Genomic DNA, 7785 nt, shown 5'->3' on the forward strand with positions numbered 1-7785 from the left:
ATAGATAGAGTAGGTCTAGACCACACTATACTTTACAAAGACCCAACAATTCCAATGATTCCCCCGAGAGCAAGCATTTAGTGCAACAGTGGCAAGGAAAAACTTCCTATTAGGGAGAAACCTTGAACAGACCCGGGCTCTTGGTAGGCGGTGTCAGATCTTGTCCGATGATGTGCTAATAAATCTCAGGTGCAGATTAGATTCCAAACATCAGTCTCTTATATTGCCACAACCCTGTATGTGTAACAAATGTGGTTAGCGGCCTGGACTTAAGCGCTATCTAATGATATCCTCACCTCAGATCTAACTATTTCATTTAGAGATAGTTTGCTGTTATGGCACTGTGGCTTTATTTGCTTTGGTTGTGTGGCTCTTTCTTACCATATGCCACAACTAAAAAAACTTTGATTTGGTTGATCCACCCATCCCACCTCCTTATCTTTTTTAAATATTATTTTCGTGCCTTTAATTGATAGGACAGGTGAAGACAGAAACTGAGGAAGAGAGAGGGGGAATGACACGCAGCAGAGGGCTGCTTATCTGTGGTTCATAGTAGACCCCCCCAATATGTCTATGACATACTGTTTGTTTATTGTAAAAGAAAAAAGCTTCTTTTTCCCCATCCAAAGTATAACACAAGTTAATTAGTTTGGTTGCTTTAGTGTGGACATGGGCTTGTTGAAGGCAAGGCAAATTTAATTAAAGAGCATTTTCTCATACACAGAGGTTCTTTACAGGCAGGCAGAAAAAACAAGAAAAACATGCAATTGAGATACATGAAAAGACAGACACATTTTATAAAGACATAACATAGTTTAAAATCAAATAATAAAGTAATTAAAAATACCATCAAATGAGACTAATTAAAAGCTCTGGAGAAGAGAGCAGTCTTTAACTTAGATTTAAAAATGGTTATGGTTGGAAACAGAGGACAACTGTGTCTATGATAAGGTGGATTTAATTTGGGTGTTTTTCCCGTTTAAAAAAACCCTTATCTGATTCAATTTGAAACTTATATTTCAAACTTTTTATGTTTTGTTTTAATCTCAAGTGGACAAACTATACTAATAATTTGAATGGCCAAAGTTGCTGTACCAGAAGGATTCAGATTTTGACCAAACTGACCATTTTAATCTTTAATCTTCCAAATGCAAACAATTCTGGCATTGGGCAATTAGTCTTTTGTAGACTTTGCAATGCTTCACTTCATGGCATGTAACACTGGAAAGGACCAGCAACCCACCATATGCATTGTTTAGAAGAATCCTTTGCCAGCTATTGGGAGAAGAATGAGCCCACTGGGATCCATTAACAGTGACATTCCAAAAAAGCTGCATACAGCAAGCTCTCAAAACTTGCGGTTTGGGCTGTAATAAAGGTTTGTTTGAATTCATTAGTACCCATTGGAGCCAGTCTCATGTCAAAAAATGTAAAGACCATGACATGCTTGGTTTATTAGTATGTTGTATTGATGATTGGCCCTGCTTGCTGGTGTCTACTCTCGGCCAGAAGAAATTAATGAATGGTTGAAACAGCAATGCTGTTTTGACAGAAAAAAAACTCTCTTTGTCTCTTTTGTAGTGTGAAGTTAATACATTTGAAGTTTAGTAATAGAGCTGATATAGTGACAACAAATAAAAAATAATACCACTGAGCACCATACAGGATTCAACCGCCCACATTTAGACATAATAAAGTTCCAGTATAGCTACCGCCTTTCTTTCAGTCCAGTTTTTGCTCTTTTAATTAGGTTGGCAGAGTTCTGAGCAAGTTTGTGTTTGTGTCAGTAAGTTGACTCAAAAGTTTGTTAATTTTGAATCTTCCCCACTGCGGCGAGTCACTGGGTTCCACTCTCGGTGCCAAACCCAAAATAGTTGCGAGTGTCCTTTCAAGTGAAGCGTCAGAGGTAAGGTAAATTGGTATAACAAGAAATGGAAACAAGGGACGTGTAATTATTTTTCTCAGGAACTCTAAAGTCAACTTTTGTTCTTTTCCTGTTATTGAATTTTACTTTCCACTGTATTGGACATATTTTGGGCTGTACTAAACCTATAATTTCACAGCAAAAGAGCAAGCCTGACATTTCTTTTGTCTCTGGGAAATTTCTGGCACAATGCTATCAGCAAATAAAAAAGAGGAGCTACTTTGACTTTTATTAGCGCCAACATTTATCTCATTTGGTGACTGTTATACTTCTCTGTAGGGACAGTCTCATAAAATCTTTGTCCAGGCAGCCGGCCTATAACGCCCTGTCTATTAAATCAAAGTTTGTAGGATCATTTCCCAGATTCTTTGCAAAATTGCTCTCATACTGAACCATATGGCGCATTTGAAACAGAAAGAGAGGATCTGGCTTCATGGACGACACCAACAGATGCTTGCCTAATGACAGCAGAGAGGGCATGGCACATTTATGGTGGGGTCTACCATATTCATTGCAAAATGAATAGTTAGAAGTTGATTTAGATGAATTGTAACACTATATCTCTATAAAAGCTGAGCTGTCTTGCACTTCGCTTAGGTGTCATTACCTTTACAGTAGCAGCATGGCAACATCTACTTTGGTCCAGACTGAAAAATTTCAATAAATATTGGATGATTTTTTTTGTTTTTACAGATCTTCAGGGTCCTCAGAGAATGAATAATATTGACATGGTCGAGTTTTCCTCTTGTGCCACAATGAGGTTAACATTTCCAGTGCACTGTCCATCATGATCCAACACCACACAGTCTCTAAACCTCGTTAAGACCTCAGGACGTTTGGTGGCCCCTGCTGAGCAAAGAAAATTGTGCTTGTGTGTGAGTGAAGTTTTCAGCTAAAACCATGCTATTTTTGTTACTGTGAGTCCTCTCCTTTATGTACAGGCTTATGGGGAATACTAGTTTAAGTACTCCAGCCAATAATGTCTAGTTATACGTACATTGGTCTGTGCTCTGGCCCTGTTCTGTTCAAAATGTGGTCTCACATTATGATTCCGTGCATTAAAATGATTTGTTGGTTATCTATACTTATTAGTATTATAAAAAGAAGAAAAAAAAGGTCTGGTGTGGAAAGAATTGTTGCTTAGAGCAAATATCTTAGATAATCTTGACGGTGGGCCCTGTGGCCGGTTCCCTTGACCGTGATGGTGGAAAGAGCCATGTGACTGTGGCTGTTGAGTATGATGTTGCATTTTGCCGCAACATCGGTTAGGGTTGCATGGCGAGCAATGGAGATGGGTCTGGCAATGTGAGACTAATACATTTATACATAATCTGAATTAATTTGGCAACAAGTGGAAATGCCCCCTGCTGGCCATTAGAACGATGCAAGTTTAAGGCACTTCTGAAGACAAAATATATATACATATTAGCTATTGTTTTCAGAGTGCGCTGTAAAAAAAACCTCATTTTATAAACTATCCTACAGGCATTGTGATAGACAATGTATGATGACACAGAGCACCACTTAGTTGCATAATGTTATCCTTTTGGTCAGACAGAACACACACAGACTGACCCAGCAGCTGAATCTGGATAGAAAAGACTTGCGCTGAGCCAGCTGGCAGCTCCCTGTGTAATTGATTATAACATTTTAGAAGACAGGGCTAAATCTATGATAGATATGCTTTATTAAATGAGTTTTATCTGGACGGTATTTCAGAAAGTTGGACAACCCTAAGGTAATTTCACACTATGTTCATTAGTACTTATTTCCCTGAACCCTGATTTTAATAAGCATTAAAGCTCCAATGTGTAATGTTTTGCAAAAACACTTCATTCTTTCACAAATATGTGCTCATTCATGTGTAATTACATCCACCAACTAATCAAGGATTTCCCGTAAACATAGAATCTGCCATTCAGAATCATTCAGAATACATACGAGCGAGTCACATGAATGGCGGCAGCCATGTTGCGCCTACATCTTTAAAATACATTAGCCATAGAGGGACATACCGCCACCTTTCACTCTTTTACACTCAGTGGCACCATGATAAATGCAAGGGGGAGATTAATCGCGACTGCAGGCAGATGTGAAAGCCTGTTGAAGATGGAGGCTCACGCCTCTTCTCTGGGACATGTAACCGAGTCGCCAAGGAAGCAAAAAAAGAGAATTAAAACAACAACGCACGAAGCAAAGCAACAAGACTAAAGTTGATATTGGAGTGGCTTTTCCAAGATGGAACGAGGAGCAAGGATTTTAAAAGGGACGCCAAAGTTGCCTGCTTTCTTCTCGTCAGGTAATTCAGCCTATTGTTGCTTGGCTAACTATAGCATGGTTGTGCATAAGGCTAGATATACTTTATAATACTAATAATACTAATACTAATTTGCGTTTCCTCGTGTCAATGATGAAAAAGGATTTTCTACCTTGTAAATTTAACGTAATCATGTGTCACAATTTCCCTGGCAAACAATTCACGTCATGCAGTTGTAACACAGACTAGGCTGCAGCTAGAACAGCTGTGTGTAAACGATGGAGATACTAAGAGCTCATGTATGTTTCATAGACACTGTTCATACTGCTCCGAGAAATATATTAAACACACAAACCTCCTCGTCATCTTTACTTTTTATTTGCCTCACCGATCCACTGCCACTGGCTCTGTCTTTTGGGTTTTCTTTACCTTTCCCTCTTCCTTTAGCTTTCCCTCGCACCTCCGTTGCATCAACTGATCTCTGACTCTGCTCACGGACAAAAATATACGCTGTAAACATTGCCTTACACCATTAATCTCGTACGCTATACAAAATAACGATAGCACTGACAGCCCACCTTACTAACATTAGCTTACCGTCGCTTGGGAACCTGATAGCTGATAATCTAAAAATGAAATGGTACCAAAAAAACGAAAGGGTAAAACCATTATTACAAGGAACACTCACAGAGAAATCAAACTTCTTGGAGTAATACGGCCACTGTAGGTGTTAAAACACACTCTGAATGGGAGTGGCTAAGAAGTAATATTCAGTTGGTTGTAATATAAAATGTCACCGCTAGATGGTAGAAATTCTTACACAATGTAGCTTTAAGTCAAAGAAAAGGATTATCCTACATACATTTTAATTTTGAGTCATTTACTGCATGTTAGAGTGCATACACAAAAGGTTCAGCCTTGTAAAGTGTGAGATAAAATACTGTAGAAGTGTGATAGCTGTGGTGAATTTAGATTACCAATAATATCCGTATGTCTAGGTGAAAATGCTTCAAAGATGCATGTGTATGCAGATGCCGTGGAATTAACCTAGGCTTTATTCAATACACCAAAACTCTCAATTAAAGCTCTCTGGATGCTCATTTTACTTCTTTGGGTCTATTTGTAGTTTTTTAGTGTTGTCTAATTATCCACTACTCAGAAAAGCACCTACTCACTAGCTTTAGCCGTGCGACAGGTGTTAATGGGATACATTTTTAATAATGCATTGGGAGATCTGGTGACCCTCCTCAAGAATATTCGGTCTCACACACACACACATACACACACACACCACACATAGTCCTGCATGCAAAAACACCATCTGCTACTCCTCTTCCATCTACTTTCAGTATCTTTATCCCTCTCCAAGCTGTTTCACATACAGTACTTGGTATTTTTAGGTGTGAGCAGTTGGAGCAAACTTTAAAGTACAATTAATCAGCCCAGTCCCATGCCATGATCACTTAGTGCAAGGTAAATTACAAAAAGGCAGTGATGTGTTGAGCATTAATATGTGCTAAATTGGGTGCATGGTCTCTAAGGTTTATGTGCAAGTATCTCTCTCCCAGTCTGTGCTGATCTGTCTCCAACAAGCCGTCTGATTCCCACTCTGTTCTCAGCGGGTACAGACTCAGGCTCTGCTGCCTGCCTCGCTCACTCAGACAGACAGACACACTAACACACACACACACACACACACACACACACACACACACACACACACACACGCACACACACACATAGTCTTTCTGAGTTAAAGAAAATACTGACTTCTGCTTAGTACATTCTGGTCATATCTCAACCATACTTCTGAAATTTTGCCCTCCAGTCTTTCTGGCCACTTTTCCCCTTTATCCTTTCTCTCAGACTCCCCTTAACTTCGCTGTCAGCATTTCTTCTTTTCAACCTCTCCTCCCCTACCCCATTATATCTCTTTTCAATATCCAGTTTCACAGCAAAGACTGCCTCGCCTCAGCCCTCAAGCTCAGTCTTTGCTTCACAGAATCAGATACTTCCTTCAAATTCTTATTCTGCAACGTCCCTTTTATGCTCCACATAAACCAGAGAATTATACCTAAATTGCGCTGCTGGTGAAGTGTTCAGCTAGTGTTCACCCACTGCTTATCTATCCCATTATTACACCAGTGAGTGCTGAACCTTGAATTTTTGACTGGAGGCAAAGACGTTCATAGAAACTTCTTGATTATTCTTTTTTGGGATTGTCTTGCAGGCACAGCGAGGCTTTTATTGCCCAAGTTCAAGGGCTCAGGACTCAAGATATCTCATTTCAGTAATATGCAGTTATGAGCTTTTCTTTCTGCCCACCATGCAATTATCAAAAGACACACAGGATACGTATGATGTAGGGTATGTACAAATATATTCGTCATTATGGTGATTATAATTAAAGTTATTCAAGCAGCATTATGTTTCCAACTGAATGTACAGGCCAATGCAAATTCAATGCATGTATGCGGTCATCTTTTAGCGCTGCATGGTCATTCTTTAGTATGTCCTGTAAGGGTCATGTACAAGAAACATATGGCTGCTGTGTTTTCAGCCTATTTGAGAGCAGACAGAACACAGCCAATGGTGGTGCTGCATACAACTAGGCAGCATGTTGAGTCTGCAGGGCGAACGGGCTGACTCAACTTGTGGCCAACCAGATGCTGTGTGTGTGTGTGTGTGTGTGTGTGTGTGTGTGTGTGTGTGTGTGTGTGTGTGTGTGTGTGTGTGTGTGTCTGTGTTTGGGGAAGGCTATAAGCAGTTGACTTGTGAACCCTGCTGGGTCTATTAAGTCCAGTGCTATTCTGCAGAAGGAATGGAGGATTAATGGCAATGGTGAGACCACCTCACAGTCCCCACCGCAGGGACCAGCCACTGCTAATTAGATACATGGAAGAAGAGGAAAGTGCCCTTGTCTGAGCAGCTAGATATCAAAGGAGGCTGGAGCAAGCTATAGAAGATTATGTAATTTTTCACAAAGTGTGCTCTGTAATTGTGTCTCGCTCTTATGAACACACCATAGCCCTCAGAGAAGCAAGGTGGGCAGAGTCGTAGGTTCCAAAAGTATTTGCTGTGAATTAGCATTCGAAAGGTTTCTTTTAATGATAACCTTAGTGTTCCTTACAGTAGCATTAGAATCTCCTGGATATGTTGACGGAGTAAAGGGTTATTGTGATGCCCAGTAATGTGTTGTCACATTATGTGGTTTAATTAATTATGTTTTGAATGATTGGCATACGTATGTTGCTTTATACGGGCCTTGTTTCTTTCATTTGGTGGAATTTCATTTTGTAAGCTGTATTCCAAATTCCCAACACAATTTGGTGACCAGACGTCCCCGGTTTCACTGTGACTGACAGACCCCAAATCGGAATGAAAGAAAGAAAAACATTGACCAAACATAGCCAATAGTCCTTCAAGACAGCCAGAGCCAGCGTCAGAGCTCAGACATTTTTTAGAAAGCCGTATTTTACGATGCTAAAATTACCGATTATTTACACGGAATCTGGTTGGTTTAGCAAACGCAATTTTGCGGATATTTATGTTTTAAAAAAGGATCTTGATCTTTAACAGAAAGGTCGACCTCCTTAGAAATCCT

This window comes from Etheostoma spectabile, chromosome 23, assembly GCF_008692095.1.
Source record: "Etheostoma spectabile isolate EspeVRDwgs_2016 chromosome 23, UIUC_Espe_1.0, whole genome shotgun sequence".
Lineage (NCBI taxonomy): Eukaryota > Metazoa > Chordata > Actinopteri > Perciformes > Percidae > Etheostoma > Etheostoma spectabile.